The sequence below is a fragment of the Antechinus flavipes genome, chromosome 6 (assembly GCF_016432865.1).
Source record: "Antechinus flavipes isolate AdamAnt ecotype Samford, QLD, Australia chromosome 6, AdamAnt_v2, whole genome shotgun sequence".
NCBI lineage: Eukaryota > Metazoa > Chordata > Mammalia > Dasyuromorphia > Dasyuridae > Antechinus > Antechinus flavipes.
Window position 1 is genome coordinate 121,287,108 of NC_067403.1, and position 19,930 is coordinate 121,307,037.

The 19,930-nt window shown below is 34.2% G+C and overlaps 1 protein-coding gene across 5 annotated transcripts in view; it reads right to left on the reverse strand.

Annotated features, from left to right (window-relative positions):
- The window catches only part of IRF2 (interferon regulatory factor 2), a 127,486-nt gene that overhangs the window by 92,869 nt on the left and 14,687 nt on the right, over positions 1-19,930 (reverse strand). For 2 of the 5 annotated variants that reach the window (XM_051967513.1, XM_051967509.1), the window contains one exon: positions 14,758-14,812. The exons of 2 other annotated variants lie outside the window; for them this stretch is intronic. The gene's annotated coding sequence lies outside the window, so the exon portion shown is untranslated. Of the gene's footprint in view, positions 1-14,757; positions 14,813-19,930 lie in introns of those variants that run through there. One more of the 5 variants, XM_051967510.1, reaches the window with a different exon arrangement.

Consider the following 19,930-nt stretch of genomic DNA (forward strand, 5'->3'; position numbering starts at 1 on the left):
TAGATTTTAAAATGCTCTGACAAGTAAAAATCCTAATAAGACATCAAAGCTAAATCAGACAGGCAAAAAGAAAAACTTCACACTGCTGAAAAATTTCCTATATGTTTTTTTTCCATAGGAGGAAGACACAAACACCAAACCCATCACTAGCACAACATAGCATAGCATAGCATTCAGATAACTATGTTATCTGAAAGGTACAGCTATACCTTTAAGCTACCATGGTTTTATGGACAGCTTGTATTTCTCACTCCTATTAAATTTATTTTTCTTTCAGGGACTATTTCCTGAGATTCCATAGCATTTTACTAAATGCTGATAGGTGGCATTCCATTTGAGAATAATTCCAATTAATTATATTAACAAGAAAGGTCCTTACTATATTAAATGGGAGTTGCCTTGGCTTTAGTATTTAAACTATTATATATATACTTTGTTGTTTTTAGTTTGGTTTTTTAAAATAGTAATAATTTATAGTAATACCTCTTAAAAAACATAACTGTAATCTTTACTGGGTTTGTATCTCAAAGAGATTATAAAAAAAGGGAAAACAAACCATGTGTGCAAAAATATTTGTAGTAGCCCTTTTTCTAGTGGCAAGGAACTAGAAATTGAGTGGATGCCCATCAACTGAGGAACAGTAAATAAGTTAAGGTATATGAATGCAATGGAATATAACTGTTCTTTAATAAATGATGAGCTGATTTCAGAAAAGCCTGGAAAGAGTTACATGAACTCATGCTAAGTGAGGTGAGTAGACCAAAAGAACATTGTATACAGCAACAATAAGATTGGACTTGGCTCTTTTTCAACAATGAGGTGATTCAAGGCAATTCCAATAGACTTGTGATGAAAAGAGCCTTCTGCATCTAGAGAGAAGACTATGAAGACTGAATTTATAAGGATAGTATTTTCACTTTTTTGTTGTTTTTTTTTTCTTTCTCATTTTCCCCCTTTTGATCTGTTTTTTCTTGCGCAGCATGACAAATGTGGAAATATGTTTAGAAGAACTGTACATGTTTAACCTAATATTTAACCTATATTGAATTACTTGCTGTCCAGGGAAGGTGGGAGGTGAAGAGTCAGGGAGAAAAATTTGGAACACAAGGTTTTGCAAGGGTGAATAATGAAAATTATCTTTGCATGTATTTTGAAAAGTAAAAAACTATTATTTTTTTTAAAAGAGAATAGAACTATATCATGCTTATATTACTCCTCAATAACTACCTTTATGAATAAAATCAAAATACAGAGAAAATGATATTGCATAGTTTTAATGCATACCACTTAATTTATAGCACATATGCATTTATCAAATGCAACTCACTTGCTTCCTTTTAGTGAAATTGAAGCATTTTATCCAAAAGAAAAAACTATCATTTTCTATAAAATAAGTATAAACATAGGAAAGACAGTCATAATAGTTTAATTCACCACTCAGACATGTTGTCCTATACATAAAATATAAATAAAATTGCTGTGAATACATGTACCAAAAAAAAAAAAAACATAATTGGGGAAGAGTCAATTGCTTCAATATTTATAGAATAATAGGATCATAGATTTTTGAACTAGAAGGGACCTCAAGTGTCATGTAATCCAACCCTATTCCTATTTGATTAATGAGGAATGAAGAAACAGTTTCTGAGAAGGGAGGGGATTTGTCCAAGATCACAAAGGTATTAAATGACAGAGGCAGGATTTGAACCCAGGTTGTCATTCTAGGTTGCCAATGCTCTTCCAACTGCACCACTTCAATGGGTCTGTGATCTCTTCTGCTGGTACTTCTCTAAATGAAGTAAGCTGTAATACATTCAGGCATGCCTTTCCATCCTGTACTTCAATTCTCATTAATGTTTTCCCATAAACAGTCCATTGAGATTCTAACACTCCCACTAAGTTTTTAGTATGTTCTGGATTCCATCCATTATCCCTCACTATCAAAGCATAATTAGCCCATCTTCTTGCTATACATAGCTTTAATGTATAAATCAGATCAGATTGAGGACCTCTCTTATATCCATCACATAGCTATCTGTTATCCATTATTTCATCTACACTTCTTTCTTCCTCTCTGCCTTTTCCTTTTTCTTTCTTTCTTTCTTTCTTTTTTTTTTTTTTTGAGACTGGGTTTTTCTATCTCACTCAAACTGACAGATTTACACAAAAGACAGTCCATACAATTTCAAGTCATCATCTGAACAATAGGAATTTTTGATCTTCTAGGCTTTTCCTGAGTAGTCAGGCTGATTGCTCTGACATAGGAGGGGCCTGTAGCGTTCCAGACCTGAATACAAAACACAATGCCCTCTGCAAATGGAGGTAACAAGAGAACTCCACTACAGTGAATCTTTCTTCCATGTGCATAATACTTGAGATGTCTTCTATGTTGCTGAAGAACACTTCTGATAAACTAATGAAATAAAAATAACACCCAGAGAGAGGACTATGGGAACGAATGTGGATCAAAACATAACATTCTCACTCTTTTTGTTATTGTTCACTTGTATTTTGTTTTCTTACTCATTTACTTTCTCTTTTTATCTACTTTTTCTTGCGCAGCAAGAGAATTGTATAAATAAGTTTATACATATTGCATTTAACATATATTTTAACATGTTTAACATATGTTGGATTGCTTGCCATCTAGGTAAGGGGGTGGGGGGAAAGAGAAGAAAATCTGAAACACAAGACTATGCAAGGGTCAATGTTGTCAATATCTGTGCATATGTTTTAAAAATAAAAAGCTTTATTAAAAAATATACTTAAAATTTTTTAAAAAGAAAGAAAACTGGGCTCAATGCCCAGAAAAATAACCAACAGACACTATTAAAGTTAAAAGGAAAATTTCAAAGAATAAATTTTAATGAGATACTAGGAATATTCAAAGACGGTTACCAATAAGAATTTAAAGGTGAGGAGGTTAAAGGGAAAGAGGAAAGAAAATCATGATTGTTCAGACTTTCAGCTCTGCACAAAGTATGTGCCACACAAAGGATTCAAGTTATGATCAATAGTAGCTATGAAGATGAATTCTGTTCTCCAAACACAATTACTGGAAGTCTATATAATTCCACTCCTATCACAGTGGATCTCTAATCCTATCACTCTTTGTGTCTTCCAAACATGGAAAATATGCCTCATTATGTCACTAAAGCCAAATATATGTTAATGTTTGTGTTAAACAGGAAAAGCCAAGTGAAGAACTGAGGAAATCATTTGAATAATCCAGTTCAAAAATAGCTAGATGATTTATTTGTTTTTGCTGTCTATATTAACTAAAAATAGCAATTCAGCAATCTATTTCACTGTGAATGTACAGAAGTCCTAAAAGAAATTTATTTGATTTTTTTTGAATTATCAGTAGTCAGCTATTGAATTATGCTACACAATTTAATTTTAATAAGATCTTCAATAAAGCTATAAGTATCCTGGGGTAAAAGGAATGAGAAGATAAGCAACACAGAAAATTCATTCAGTTCAGCCAAAAAATCCAGACTGATGGTCTCGAACTCTAATTAAATGGAGCTACCTATTTTTAATGATTCTGATACAAGTGGTACATGACTAGTCTACTCTTTACAGTAGAAGACTTTGGACAATTGAGGAAAAAAATTGAAGGAACTTCAGAAATCATCCAACCTTGGTATAAAACATGAATTTCCCCTATTCCATTCCTGGAAAATGAATGGTCATCTGGTCTGTCCTTGAACACCTGAAGTAACAGGAAACTCTTCCTTTAGGACAGCTGTAATTGTTAGGAAGCACATTATATTGAGACCACATCTGCTTCCCTGAAGTTTCCATTTGGTTGGTAGTTCTTGTTATGCCCACAGGAAAAGCAGAGAATAAAAACAATTCTTCTTCCACAGGATGAGTCCTCAAATATTGGAAGTCAGCTATTAAACTTCTATTATTTTATGACATGGTCTTTAGATTCACATCTTTCTGGAAAATGGAAATTCACTTGGAATCTAACATTGGGTAACTAAATTATTACAAATCCTCCTCCATTGTGTCATTTATAAAAACAAGGCCAATGGCATGTCCCTTTAGATCTATTCAACCAATTTTGAATCTAGATAGATTGTGTTACATAATTTATCTCATGTCTTCACATGAGTCTAGCAAATCTGTCCAAAAAGGAAATGAGACTGAATGCATCTAACTTGTTCTTATGATACCCATGATGATGCTTAGTGATTCCCTTTCAAATTGTTCAAAAAAAATATCATTTTAATAATCTATTCTAGAGTTTTGCCTGGAATAAGAATAAAGAATGTTCTATAATTTAAAGAATCTATGCTCTTCTTCTTTGATGGTAGAGATAGAGACCCTTAAAATCTTAAGAAATCTTAAGTTTTTAGCTTTTATCACTGCACAGGAATATATAAATCTTTAGCATCTTTTTTTTATCTGTATAGCTCTAAGGAAGCTTACATAAGCATCTTTTCTTTCATCACATAATCACAGAATTCTGAAGAAAGAAAGGAGCTGAGCCAGTCCAACTATGAATCAGTTACAAGATATAGGCAAGTCTTTGCTTATTTTTTTTTCAAACTATCTGCCGAATCTCTGAGTCATTCTCATTGAATAAGCCCTACTGGCATCAATTAACAAAGTCCATAAGTATTGACTATCTGATATGATAGTATCTCAATGAGTCACCCATTAACTGTTCATGCAAGAGATGGCAAATCCAATAGCCTTCTTAAAACTCCTTGTCCTTTTCACCCTTATCTTTATTCTGTATTAGATTTCTTACCTCAGTTATACAGATAATTACCTCTATCATACATTTCACTTTAAAAGAATAAAACAAAATAAGGCAACTACTCATAATGCTTTTTTGTTCCCTGTACTTTCTGTTTTGCAAACTACTGACATTCTCAAATACAAATCTGGTTCTTTCCAAAGGCAGCAGTATCACCCAAATGCTAGGCACTACTAAGGATTAATAGATAGCTTTCCTCTTTGACCAAATCTTATAGAGCAGCTGAATATTCAAGACCTTTAAAATGCCTTCCTTCAAGGATTTAGAAAAAGGATTCCAGTTAAGAGTATGATGCTGAATTATAAAAGAATTGTTGAGAAGGAACACTAACGGATTTGGAGCTAAGAGGGCTAGATTTAAATACTAGCTCTTCTACTTACTCACTGTGTAAACTTAGGCATTCTATTTAACCTTTTTAAGTCTCATTTTCCTCATTTTTAAAATGAACTAGATGATTTCTGAAGTTCCTTCCAACTCTAAAGTCTATGTTCTCTCATAAAACTCTAGTGCTTTTAACTATATATTTTTTTAAAGTTGCTTAATATACTTTTAAAAACTTTATTCTTTTTTGGGGGTCTGAATTTTTTTTTTGCAACATGGCTAATATGAAAATGTTTTGCATAACTGCACATGTATGATCTGTATCAAATTTCTTGCCTTCTCAGGAAGAAGGGAAGAGAAGGAAGGAAAGAATTTAGAACTCAGCATTAATCCAAATTAATGTTAAAAAATTTCTGAGTACATGTAACTGAGAAAAAAATAAAAGCAAACAATACATGTACTAAACAAAATCTTTTCTTAAAATAGAGGAGAACTCATTTTCTGCATTGAACCATTACATTGATTTAGCACTTTCCATTATAAGCTTTTTTTTCTATCACTAATCACAATCTTTGTCTTACTCTCTTCCCTCTCTAATCCATCATCCATAAGGTTGCCAGATTAATCTTCTTTATGAATAGATCTGGTCATGTCACTATTCTATTCAAAATCCTTTTACTGTCCTACTGAACAAAATTCAAAATTCCTCTGCCAGAAATTTTAGACCTTCCACAATATGATACTGTCTTACCTTTCTAGCTTTATTTCATATATGTACTCTACGTTCTCAACTAAAGTGGCCTACTTTCCATCCACCAAAATGCCCAGGGCCTTTGCTATTTCTTATGCTTTCATCCTTTTCATTTTTTCACATATTGATTTGCCAGAAATACTATGAATTATTGTTGTTGTTGTTTATCCTTCATTTTCAAAGAGGACAAATGACATCAATGAAATTGATGTCTTGATTGGGATAAATTACATTTAAGTGAAGCAGTTGCATAAAGTGGTTAGCTTTATTCTCTTTTCCAAAATCACTTCAGTCCAGTGACACACCAACAGACAGGATGACTGGTAATAGCCCAGAATGGAATGGATGATCTTGGCACCTTTGATGCCTGTCTAAGCTCTAAGTGCTACAAAGTGCTTGCTTCATCCAACCTTCATGGCCACTGGAACAAATTGTTCTCATTCACCCATTGAGCCAGAGAAGTCTTCATATGCTTGGGGGTTAGATATCTCTCTAACTCACCAATAGGTTTGAGCCTGTCAGTTACACTGGTTTAGTTCATCTGCCAAAACAGTTTTATCAGGCTGTTACCACTATCTATGTATGCTGTATTCTTCTTGGAGCAACAAGTACAAGGTGCACACCAAAGAAGAATGAGCAGCACTGAAAAAGTTCAGCAAGCCCTCACCATCAGAAGTGCTAGTTCTCTTCAAACACCCCATATACCCTAAGTATCCCATAAAGACTAGCTCAAATGACAACTTCCACAAAATCCTTTCCATCTCTACTCCCAATAATGCACTTCTCCTTGGGCTGCACATAGCCCTTTAGGGGAAGAAGGGGCATATATCCTATACTTACCCATCACTAATTCTTTATTCACACTATCCACTCCATATGGAATGTTCTTCTCTTCAAGTTCTCCCTACTTGTCTTTTAAAAGTATTTTTAGGCACTGTAAAGGCATAATTAAATATATTATCTATGTACAAAAATTAATTCCTCTATGTAATCATAAACCATTGAAAGCAGAGACAATTTATTTTATATCTCCTGACCATGGACAAATCATCTTCCCTTTATATGCCTTAGACAATTAGACTAAATTACAGAGGAACAATTGATTCCCAAATCCCTCAGAATGTACCTATATTGGACACTGAGTGAGATAGTAAATACCTACTGAATAAACAATAGTTGATATCTATATAGAGCTTTAAGATTTACAAAACACCAAATCATTATTAATCAGAGAAATGCAAATTAAGACAACTCTGAGATACCACTACACACCTGTCAGATTGGCTAAGATGACAGGGAAAGATAATGCGGAATGTTGGAGGGGATGTGGGAAAACAGGGACACTGATACATTGTTGGTGGAATTGTGAACACATCCAGCCATTCTGGAGAGCAATTTGGAACTATGCTCAAAAAGTTATCAAACTGTGCATATCCTTTGATCCAGCAGTGTTTCTACTGGGCTTATACTCCAAAGAGATACTAAAGAAGGGAAAGGGACCTGTATGTGCCAAAATGTTTGTGGCAGCCCTGTTTGTAGTGGCTAGAAACGAGAAAATGAATGGATGTCCATCAATTGGAGAATGGTTGAGTAAACTGTGGTTTATGAACTTTATGGAATATTTTTGTTCTGTAAGAAATGACCAGCAGGATGAATACAGAGAGGACTGGCGAGACTTACATGAACTGATGCTAAGTGAAATGAGAAGAACCAGATCATTATATACCTCAACAACGATACTGTATGAGAATGTATTCTGATGGAAGTTGATTTCTTCGACAAAGAGATCTAACTCAGTTTCAATTGATCAAAGATGGACAGAAGCAGCCACACCCAAAGAAAGGATACTGGGAAATGAATATAAACTGCTTGCATTTTTGTTTTTCTTCCCGGGTTATTTATACCTTCTGAATCCAATTCTCCCTTTGCAACAAGAGAACTGTTCGGTTCTGCACACATATATTGTATCTAGGATATATTGTAATCTATTTAACATGTACAGGACTGCTTGCCATCTGGGGGAGGGGGTGGAGGGAGGGAAGGGAATAATCGGAACAGAAGAGAGTACAAGGGATAATGTTGTAAAAAATTACCCTGACATGGGTTCTATCAATAAAAAGTTATTTTAAAAAAAAATTTACAAAACACTTTTTAAAATGTCATCTCATTTTAATCTCAAAATAACCTTCTGAGGTAGGTATTATTATTATCCTCATTATTAATTATTATTATCCTTTTACTAGCCCCACTATCCAGTAATTGTCTGAGATCACATTTGAACTCAGGAATTCCTGAATTTCTATCCATAGACAGAATTTTGTCCATAGAATTAGGGCCAGAATTCTATCCTTAGATCCTTAGTTGCCAAGTAAGTCTGTAAACAAGGTTCCCATGTCCTGGTAGGTGAAGAAAACAGGTAAGTTAGGCTCTTCTTATTAACTATGTAGATGGGCTTAATTCATCTTGTAGAGTTCAGCTACCCAGTATTCTTGTTATCAGTCTTATTTTTTGTTAAAGGCCTTATAATGTTTCCAAATAAATAAGTGATACAATTTTGTACACTCATGATAAAGTAAGGAAATGCTGGGAATTTATCAGTTAGGGCTGATCTATCATTTGAAATGGCAGCTAGGTAGCACAATGGATAGAACACTGGGCCTGAAATCAGGAAGTCTCATCTTCCTAAGTTCAAATCTAGTCTTAGATTTTAGCTAAGTGACCTACGGCACATCATCTAACCCTGAGATCAACAAGGTTACCTCACTCATCTATAAAATGGATTGGAGAAGGAAATGATAAACCACTCCAGTGTTTTTGCAAGAAAAACACAAAACGGAGTCCTGAAGATCTGAAGACAGTTGAAACTACTGAACAACAGAACAAAAATCATTTTCAAATACACCATAAGAAATAACAAGAATCTATCAGATCCCCCAGTGCTTTCAATGAGCAAGTCACAGACAAATAGCATTCTTTATTCCAGACAGTGGTATTCTTTGCTATGACAAAAGAACGCTAACACAAAATGATTTTCTATGAAGGGCAAGACTTTAATACATTCTTATAAACAATGTTAAGAAGTAATGGTCATGTTGGTACTCTGATGAGTGAATCATTCAGTGCTGTAGCTATGGTATATATGGATCTTACTTACAAACTTCCAAAGAAGATCCATCCAATGAATGTTTCAGTATATTCATCTGTAGTCTCTTTTTACTATATGACCAACTCACTTTCTTTCCTGGTTCTATGCTTCTACTCAGTAATATCTCCTATACTTCCCACATACAAATCATCCTTACCAATATGCTACTCAGACATTTTCCCTATTTGGTTGATTATAACTTTTGATTCTCTCAAGAATATGATATACAATGCCATGTAACACTGCTGAGAAATAACAGTAAAAGATGAGCATAGCCATATGCCATCACTTAAAACAACTGCACAATTTCCCAAATGCTATCCAGTCTGAGCTTTTCTTCCTACTCATGTCTGGAAACAATGGTATTTTAAAAACTAAACAATATTCTGATTCTCTTATTTAAGTCACACAGGATAAAAAAATGTGCCCTCAAGTTCTATGAGGAGAATATTTTCCAGTGACTACTGCCTTAATAAATGAAGTTGAAGTGTCCCACTTCACAAAAACACAGGAAAAGAACTAGAATGAATTTTTCAAACTGTCCTTCTGAAACTGTATATACCCCCCCAAAAAAAAGGGACACCAGAGTAATTATAAGGATTGTTCAAGCAAAAAATAAAAAGCTATTATAAAAGAGGGAAATGGCCCAAATTATCCAAATTGGTTTTATGTATTAACTAAAATTCACTAGATAACTCCTGAGCTATTTTATACTGAATTTTAGACAGTCATGTTATCTTTACATTCACAAACAAAACAGAAAAAAAATCAAGATAATATGCATTTTTGGCATTTTCTTACTAATAGGTATCTATTAGTTGCCACAATGCCATTCCTTTCAAAACCAACTGGACCAAGTATGTTTCAGAATTTAAAAATCATGATAGTCAGTGGGGAACTAATGAAAGGCTTAAGTTAGAATGGGTTTCTGAGTTGCAAAATTCACCAAACTGTTTAATAGTCTCCTTTACTTGACCATGAAAATTGGGTTATTTATAATCAAATCAATTTATAATCAAATAGATTAAAACTCCATTTTGTGCCACATATAAGTGCTAGGGATCCCAAGAAAGGCAAAAATCCTCTCAAGAAACAAAGGCTACATGCAAAAAATTCTATACAAATATGATAAATGGAAGATAATCCAGAGCATAATCGAAAATAGCTAAATGCAAGTTCTGTGCTGAGTGTAGGGCTGATGAATTAATATATGAAATGAATGAATGATATGAATGATATGAATGAATGAATCAAAGTAGTGATAGAAGCAAAGGAGAGAACCAGATCAAATGTCTTCCCTAAGCATGATAGAGGGGAAAGAGAATGCTTAAGATCACCTGGTTAAGTCTCCTATATTATTTTACAAATGAGATTCCTAAAGCTTATGAACAATTTGTTCTAAATCACACAATTAATAAGCAGCCAAGCTAGGATCCAAATGTAGGTTCTCTCACTCCAATTCTCACGATCAGAAAACAGGAAATAATCCAGGTATTGTAATTCCCTCAGAGTTCTGCCTCATTTTATCTTCCTTTAATTTTTTTTTTTTTGTTATGGAGTGAGTCCAAAGACATTTGTCTATTTAAAAACTCTCAATTGCCATTTGAAGATAAGTAAATAAAAGCTTTTAATTATATCAAAAGTTTCTGCAATAGCTAAATTTCTCCAGTAATAAATATTTTGATCTCCCTTCAAGTCTCCCAATAATTTTGCATGTCTCCAATCATAAATACTAAAGAAAGTGGGGAGCAGCAGCAATATCATAGTGTCTTGATAACTATCTAGGGACTTCTCCCTATTCCAGAGGGGTCTGTGACTTCTGCAAATGCATTAAAAGCTCATAGATTTAAAGATGGGAGAGTAGTTATAAGTACAATTCAGTCTGACACTCTCATTTTATAGTTGAGGATGGAGGGTAAGTGTGTAGGCACTTTCTGCCTAGGTCACAGAGCTAGTATGTAGGAGAGGTGAGATTTGATCTCTTATCCTCAGACTAAATCCAGGATTCCTTCCAATGCAAAATTCTCACTTCACACACACCTCATTAATACTCACTTCTATTTGAATATTGACAGCTGTTGTAAAAAACCGAGAGAGACAAAGACAGAGACAGAGACAGAGATACACAGAGAGAGACAGAAACTATATATAGAGAGACAGAGATATAGAGCGAGATAAGAGAATGAGTTTTAGGCTTTCTTGAAATCAATCACTTTTCCCTTAAACCTGAACTTCCTCATAACTTCCCTATTCCTGGCAAAGATGCTGCCCTTTGCCCTGGATCCATTCTTGGAACATTCAAGGTTTTACTGTCTCTCCCTTATGAGCTATCCCAACTATGAATTCAAAATATTTTTAATTCTCTCTCTTCCATCTGTCCTTTTCTTTCCAAACCCAGTGGAAAACCCACTACTCTAGATCAGGTCCAAATTGCTTTTCATCTGGACTACTCTAATAGCCTTCTAATCAGCCTACCCCATTCCACTTCATCGGCCACTGGTCAGATTAATCTTCCTAATACCCAGGTCAGAACATAGTATTTCAGAGTTCAAACACCTTCTAATGAATCCCCAATGCCGGTCAATATACAAGACCTTCCACAATATACTATAATTGATATTTTCTTTTCTGGTACCTTCATGTAGCTTATGCTTTTGTCACCCTTTTGTTCAAAACTGTCCCCTTTAAAATTCTGTTGAAATCCTCCTCTCTGTCCTTCAAGATACTGCATAGATACCATCTCATCCATGAAGCCATTTCTGATCCTTCCAGCATAAAAGGTTAGCTCCCTCCTTATGAGTTTCCTAAAATGTTATATTACTCTTACAGTTATCTTCTATTTTGCATTAATTATTTGCATATTATTTCATCAATAAGCATTTATAAAGCACATATCTTGTACCAAGCACTGTGCTACAAATTGAGAATATGATGGGGAAAAAAAAGCACTTCATGCCCTCTAGGAAATTACATTCTTTCTTCTAGATTATAAACTATTTTAGTAGTGTTTTACATGTTATAGGTACTAGATTATGCTTATTTATTGACCTGGAGATGAGTACTTAATTTAGTTTTTAAAGTCCAAAAGACTTACATGAGCTGATGCAAAGTAAAATGAACAGAACCAAAAAAAATGTACATAATAACAGCAACATTATATGATAAACTGGGAATGACTTAGCTATTCTCAGCAATAGGATGATCCAAGACAATCCCAAAGAATTTATGATAAAGCATGCTATCTACCTCTGGAGATGTGATACTGTCTGAATACAAACTGAAGCATGCCATTTTCCCTTCTGATTCTCTTTCTTCCTTCTTTCTTTCTATTTGAGTTCCTGTACAAAATGATTACATGATTACACATATCTAAATTACACCAGATTGCTTACCATCTCAGGGAGAGAGGTATAAAATTGGAACTCAACATTTTTTTAATGTTTTTAAAAATTGTTTTAACATGTAATAGGGGGAAAATAAAATGCTATAAAAATACCAATTAAAAATGGTGGGGAACTCTTTTATCCATGAGAAAGGTTAATCAAAATTTCACTTCAGAATTATGGGGAGGTAGAGATGGGCATGAAATTGGGTTTTTAAATTTTTGTTAATTATAACTTTTTTAACTACTAGAAGTCCTTAAAAACTAACATATTGTGTCTATGTTAGAAAAATTCAATGATGAAAGCTTTGACACATCAAGCAGCTAGGAATTTCTTTGTTGAAAGATTGGTTTATGTTTCATTATTCTAGCTGGCTGGCCTCATTAAAATGATTCATCTAACTCTGCAAAAAAAAAAAAAAAAAAAAAAAAGACTTCCCTAAGCATTTTTTAGTTCTTGTAAAAAATAGGTTATTTTGGCTATGGATAAATAAATCTTTACTTTCTAACAAACAATGAAATTCAAGCAGACTGCCTTGTGCATAATAGACACTTAAGAATGCTGGCTAAATAGAATTTGCTTGTCAGAGAGGAAGAATGAAGGCTATTGTACAAGGTTATTTTAAACATGTTAGGATTTTATAGACAGTCCACTATCACAGGTCAAAACCGATCTGGTACCCTTTCTCTCATCATCTCCGATTCTTGTCCATGTTATTCTATAAATTCTTCACAGAGGAGGTTCTCTTTGGGTGCTTTTAAGATCTAAGGCATGTGAATGTGTTTCTCAAGCTATCCTGAGCCATCTATCCATCATCCTTCCAGCTCACAACCTGACTATACTACTATATTTTTTAGATATATATACCTAGAAAATTCCCCTTATCAATACAAAGATGATATTAAAGAGATTTTATTTTATAGCATATTTTATTCCACAAATATAATATATATGTTGTTAATGATACATGTAAGCAAATCACTGTTTTTGTCTGAGTATCTCCTTTCCTTACAGATTGAAAGTTTATTAATTGCATACCAGTGCTATTAGTCCTTATTAGATAAGCATATCAGTGCTGTTAGTTCTTATTAGGTTAAGTAAGTATACTAAACAATAGGCTGATAAGTCACTGGTTTTTTGTTGTTATTGTTGTTGGGGGAGGGAAGGGTTTAAAAGATGCTGGGATAGGCTCAAAGAGAGAATAACATATATACTCAGTTGGTATAGACATTTCTCTTACCCTATAGGAAAGTAGGAAGGGAAAGAAATAAGAGAAGGAAGAGGGAGACTGGCAGAAAAAAGGACAGATTAGGTAGATGGTGATCAGAAGAAAACACTTTTGAGGAGGAACAGGGGAAAAGGGAAAAGAGAGAATAATAAACTAAGAGGAAATGGATTAAGGGAAATAAACTGTAATCATAAGCGTGAAAAAAAAATTTACAGCATGTTTCCCCGATAAAAACCTTTTTTCTAAAATTACATAGACGATTGAGTCAAATTTCTAAGAATACAAGTCATTGCCCAATTAATAAAAACTCAAAAGATGTGAATAGGCAGTTTTTAAAAGAAGAAATCAAAGTTATCTGTAATCATATTTTTTGAATGCTTTAAATCATGACTGAATAAAGAAATGCAAATTAAAATAACTCTAAGACCTATCACCTATCAAAGACTGGCTAATATGACAGAAAAGGAAAAGGATAAATGTTGGAAAGGATGTGGGAAAATTAGGACACCAAATCACTGTTGGTCAAGTTGTGAATTGAACCAACCAATTTCAAAGATTTAGGATGAAACATGCTATCCACCTCCAGAGAAAGAATTGATGGAATCTGAATGCAGATGGAAACATAGTTTTTAAAAATTTTATTTATTTTTCTTAGTTTGGTTTTGCTGTTTTGTTTTGTTTTGTTTTGTTTTTGGTCTGTATTTTCTTCTACAACATGACTAATATGGAAATGTGTTTTGCAGAATCATACATATAGTTAACATTTCAACTATATATCAATATATCAAAATGCCTTCTCAATGGGGTAAAGAAGGGAGAATTTGGAACTCAAATAAAAAAAACAAATGTTTAAGAATGTTTTTACATGTAATTGGGAAAATGAAATATTAATTTCTTTTAAAAAGATGCTGGGACAACAAGCAAAAGTGATCAGAATTTCTATATATGTTAACTGTCTTTCACATAGAACAATAAAACCTAATGTTGTTCAATAAATAAGACATGTTTTTAAGAGAAGGTATAAATATATTAGAGTTTAGCTTTGATATATAAAATTCTAGTGCATGGTATGATTGATGGTTTTGTGGGAAGGTGGAAAAAGTAGTAAATGTGGAGCCTGAGGATCTAGGTTGAAATCCCAGCTCTGCTACTTACTAACCAGATGACCTTAGGCAAGTTATTTCATCTCCATGGGCCTCAATTTCCTCATCTGAAAAATAAAGAGGTTTAAGTAGATGATTTTATAAGGAAAATTCCAAATTCAGATCCTATATATTGCTGATGCTCAGTCATTATTGTGTTTAGATTATAAGTTATATAATAATCATATTATATATCACATATTTTATATATGAAATATAACTATATATAATCAGTTTGATCTAAAAATAAAATTAGAAATATGTATTGAGAGCTAAAATACTCTTCCTACCCTAAAGGTACTTAAAATACATTCATTTCTTTGTATAGCATTACACCAAGCCCTTTGGAGATAAAAAGCATAAGATATTACGTCTAACCTCTAGGAATTGTCATCTTTTCTCTCAAAACCTGTTCCCCCTGAAAGAAACCCACATGGGCAAAAATATTTGTGGCAGTCCTTTATGTAGTGGCAAGAAACTGGAAACTGAGTGGATGCTCATCAATTGGAGAATGGCTGAATAAATTATAGTACATGACTGCTATGGAATACTATTGTTATGTAAGAAAGGACCAGCAGGATGATTTCATTGAGGATTGGAGAGACCTACATTGTAAAGGGTAGGAACTCTGTATGATTAATTTAATCCTACAACAAGGTGTTAACTCAGTGGAATTGATAAGACAATAGTTATCTAGTTAAGCATGTGAGTTCTTTAGTTCAGTATGATTGATTTAATCTTACAATAAATAATGATTCCCTAGTGACATAATGCTTGATTTATACTCAGTATACTGTAATGATGTAATTGTAATAGAGCATATAAGCTGGAGCTCAAGCTCTCGGACTGGGAGCGATATCTCATCTTCATCAGCCTGATGGTGGCTCTCCTGCTTCCCCCACTGAGACCAAGGCCCATCTGAAGAGCCTCCAGAAAGCTAGCTCAGGCCCCAGGCAAGGAGGCAGAGAGTGAAGGAGACACTTTTGGACTTTATCCCTGGCTATTCTGTGGTGATTACTCTGCTGAAACGAAAGCTGGTACCAAGACTTCCAGAAAGCTAACCAGAACATTACACTATATGAACTGATGCTAAGTGAAATGAGCAGAACCAGCAGATCATTATACACAGTGACAAGAAGACTATACGACGATCAATTCTGATGGACTTGGCTCTCTTCAACAATGAGAGTATTCAAGCCAGTTTCACTTGTTCAGTGATGAAAAGAGCCATCTACACCCAGAGAGAGGACCATGAGAACAATGGGGAACACAACATAGCATTCTCACATTGTGTTATTTGCTTGCATTTTGTTTTCTTTCTCAGTTTTCCTTTTCCTTATTAATCTGATCTTTTTTGTACAGCAAGATAACTGTATAAATAGGTATATATAATATTGGATTTAATATGTATTGGACAACCTGCCAGGTTGGGGGAGGGGGGAGGGGAGAGAGGAAGGAGGGGAAAATTTGGAACAAAAGATTTTGCAAGGGATTAATGTTGGAAAAATTACCCATGTATATGCTTTGTTAAAAAAAAAAAATCTGTTCCCCCTTTTGATTTCCCTACAATCATCTAGTCACAATGGAACCTTTAATATTACCTCCTACTGTTTATATGCAATCAGTCAGTTAGACTCCTTCACCTCCTTCAGCTATGCCTCCTTAGCATTAACAGGTCTGCTGTTCCTATTCTATTCCATGTACTAGATTTCCTTCTACAAGTTTTTTTTTATTATTGTTCAGTCATTTACAGTTATGTCCAATTCTTCATGACCCTATTTAGGGCTTTCTTTGCAAAGATACTGGAGTAAATTTACTTCCCCAGCTCAGTCTCCTCTTAAAATCCTGTAGTGGTTCCGAATAAAGTTTGAGGCACCATTCATGTCCTCCCATACTTATCTCCCTCTATCTCCCTCCAAATAGTCTACACTTCAGACAAAATAGAACTTTTACCATTCTTCAAAAAAGAATTTAGTCCTTCCTATATGTGCCAAAATGTCTGTGGCAGCCCTGTTTGTAGTGGCTAGAAACTGGAAAATGAATGGATGCCCATCAATTGGAGAATGGTTGGGTTAATTGTGGTATATGAATGTTATGGAATATTATTGTTCTGTAAGAAATGACCAGCAGAATGAATACAGAGAGGCTTGGAGAGACTTACATGAATCGATGCTGAGTGAAATGAGCAGAACCAGGAGATCATTATACACTTCAACAACAATACTGTATGAGGATGTATTCTGATGGAAGTGGATTTCTTCAACAAAGAGAAGATCTAATTCATTTCCATTGATCAATGATGGACAGAAGCAGCTACATTTGAGAAGGAACACTGGGAAATGAATGTGAACTACTTGCATTTTTGTTTTTCTTCCCAGGTTATTTTTACCTTCTGAATCCAATTCTTCCTGTGCAACAAGAGAACTGTCCGGTTCTGCACACATATGTTGTATCTAGATTATACTATAACATATTTAACATATATAAGACTGCCTGCCATCTAGGGAAGGGGGTGGAAGGAGAGAAGGGAAAAGTCAAAACAGAAGTGAGTGCAAGGGATAATGTTGTAAAAAAAAAATTACCCAGAGATGTTCTGTCAATAAAAAAAGTTATAATTAAAAAAAAAAAAAAAAAAAAGAATTTAGTCCCTTTGTGCCTTGACAACCCTTCACCCCCAAGCTCCATCTTTCGAAGCCAACTCCAATGTCACCTCCTCCTGTGGTATCTGCAGGATATGATTCTTTCTCAGTACTTTATGCCTCTCTTAGATCTTATTTTGTTTTAAAATTATTGCTATACATGTCTTGACCTCCTATTAAACTGCAATTTTCCTTAGGGTTAAAGGAACAATTCTTATTACCTAATACTGAGCTTTATGATATTGTAGACACATGTGTTTTATATCATTGACATGAAAATACTCACAATTTTCTAGGGAAGATAATTTGTCAATTCACTTCCATTCAATGACAGTTTATTATGGGCTAAATAATGAAGGAAATTAATGTGCATTTTCCCACATGAGGCCTCCCCTCCTCTAATTAGTAACATGTTGCCCATCTTGAAATTACTTTATATGACTTTATATACAATGTGTACTTATCCCAGAACATGAACTCTCATCCATACTATAGAATGTAAATCCCTAGAGGGCACAACTCTTTTTTTTTTTTTTTTTTGGCTTGGGACCACCAGCATCAAACAAAAGGCCCTTCACTTAAGTAGGCTTAGGTCTTAAGTACTTATTGAATTGAATTAGGAAAATTAGGAAAAAGCAAAGACCTGGCATCAAAACGATCCTTAATTAACATCTCTTTTTAGGTCCAAAACTAAGTACCCCTATAGCTAAAAGTGAACTTTTCACTATAACCAAAAACATAAAAAGCAGAAGTCATTATCTTTCTATCCAAAACCACTCTTCTTCAAATTTTCTTCCAAATTTTCCTATTTCAGTTAGGAATGTCATTATCCTTTCAGGTACCTAGGTTCATAACCTCAGGGTCATTCTCACCTTCTCATGCAATCTCACAAGTATATCTACCTATTCTGTTGCCACATTTTATCAATTCTTACCTATTCAACATCTTCACTCATGGAGGCCATCACTAGAATGTAAGTATTGATCCTCCTGCCTCACATCTCTTCTCCCCACAAAGTGTACTCCACAATTCTGCCAAAACACCATATCACATCTTTACTTTATAATAAACTCCAGTGGTTCCATCTTGCCCTTAGGATTAAATTAATATTTCATTTTGGCATTTAAAGTCCTTCATCATTGTCGCTTTCTAGTCTCATTAGCCATCATTTCCCTTCTCATCCTCCACAATCCTGACAAATCAGCCTTCTTCATAATCACTCATTCAATCTCTCATCTCTTTTGTTGTCTACTATCTCTGATAACAGATTTGATTTCAGATTTGGTCTGAGATACTTCCTAAGTGTGTAAGCCTGAGCAAGTCTGTCTTAATCCATTAGAGAAGGAAATGGTATCCAGTATCTTTGCCAAGAAAACCCTACAGATAGTATGGTTCACAAGTCACAAAGAGTTAGACACAACTGAATAACCACAATCTCAGGAATAAAGGTTGAGGCATCATTCATGTCCTCCCATTCTTATCTCCCTCTACCTCCCTCCAAATAGTCTACAATTCAGACAAAATAGAACTTTTACCATTCCTCATCGTCTTCATCTCTTAGAATCCCTTCAAAGTCTAGCTAAAAAAAATACCTATCACCTCTGACATAAAATCATTACTGAACCCACAAGCTGCTAGAGTGTCTCTTTCTCTCAAAAAACTTCTTTACTTTTTATGCACATGTTGTTTCTTCAGGTAGACTGTTAAGGAGCAGGGCAGAGATGAAGGGAAGGAATAAACATTTGTATAGTGCCTACTATGTGGTATGCACTTTTTAGAAATATCTCATTATATTTTCATGACACTCCTTCAAAATAACTCTATTATTATCCCTATTTTACAGTTAGGGAAATGAAAGTGAACCAGGTTAAGACACTTGCCCAGGGTCATATATTTGAACTCAGATCTTTCTGAATAAGCACTCTTATCTGCCGTGCCAGTAAGTTCCCTGAGGGCAGGGATAACTTCCTTTCTGTCAACTTCACCAATACTTTACACATAATAAGCAATGAGTAAAAAAATATATGTTGATTAAAAAGTAGTTGTAGATTTTGTTAAGGTTTGCCCCCCAGGATCTGAAGGTGTCAGTCATCCTCTCATACTATAAACATTTACTAAGTATATACCCTTTCCCAGTGTGAAATAAAAAATTACTTCCATTGAACCTACTTATTATAATCAAGCAACCATTTAATATACACACTGCTTTCCCTTTACTCACCATCTCCTCCTGAAATTTTATAAAAAATATAGCTTAATCATCCATGGAAATCTTCCCACAATGAGATTATTTATAAACGGTTGCTGAGAAACTTTATCTCCCAAGAAGCTACCAAATCTAAATGTAAACTACTGTGAAATGAACTGTAATTCTGGAAACTATAATATATGAATATCAAATATGAACGGAAAGAGAATGTTTTACACTGTCAAAAAGGGAGAGGTTAGAGAGCAAAAGAGTTTTTTTCAATGTTTCTACAAATCTGTTTACAACTGATTTCTAATCAGTTGGAAAGGATAGCATTCTCTGCTACATATTAACTTTGT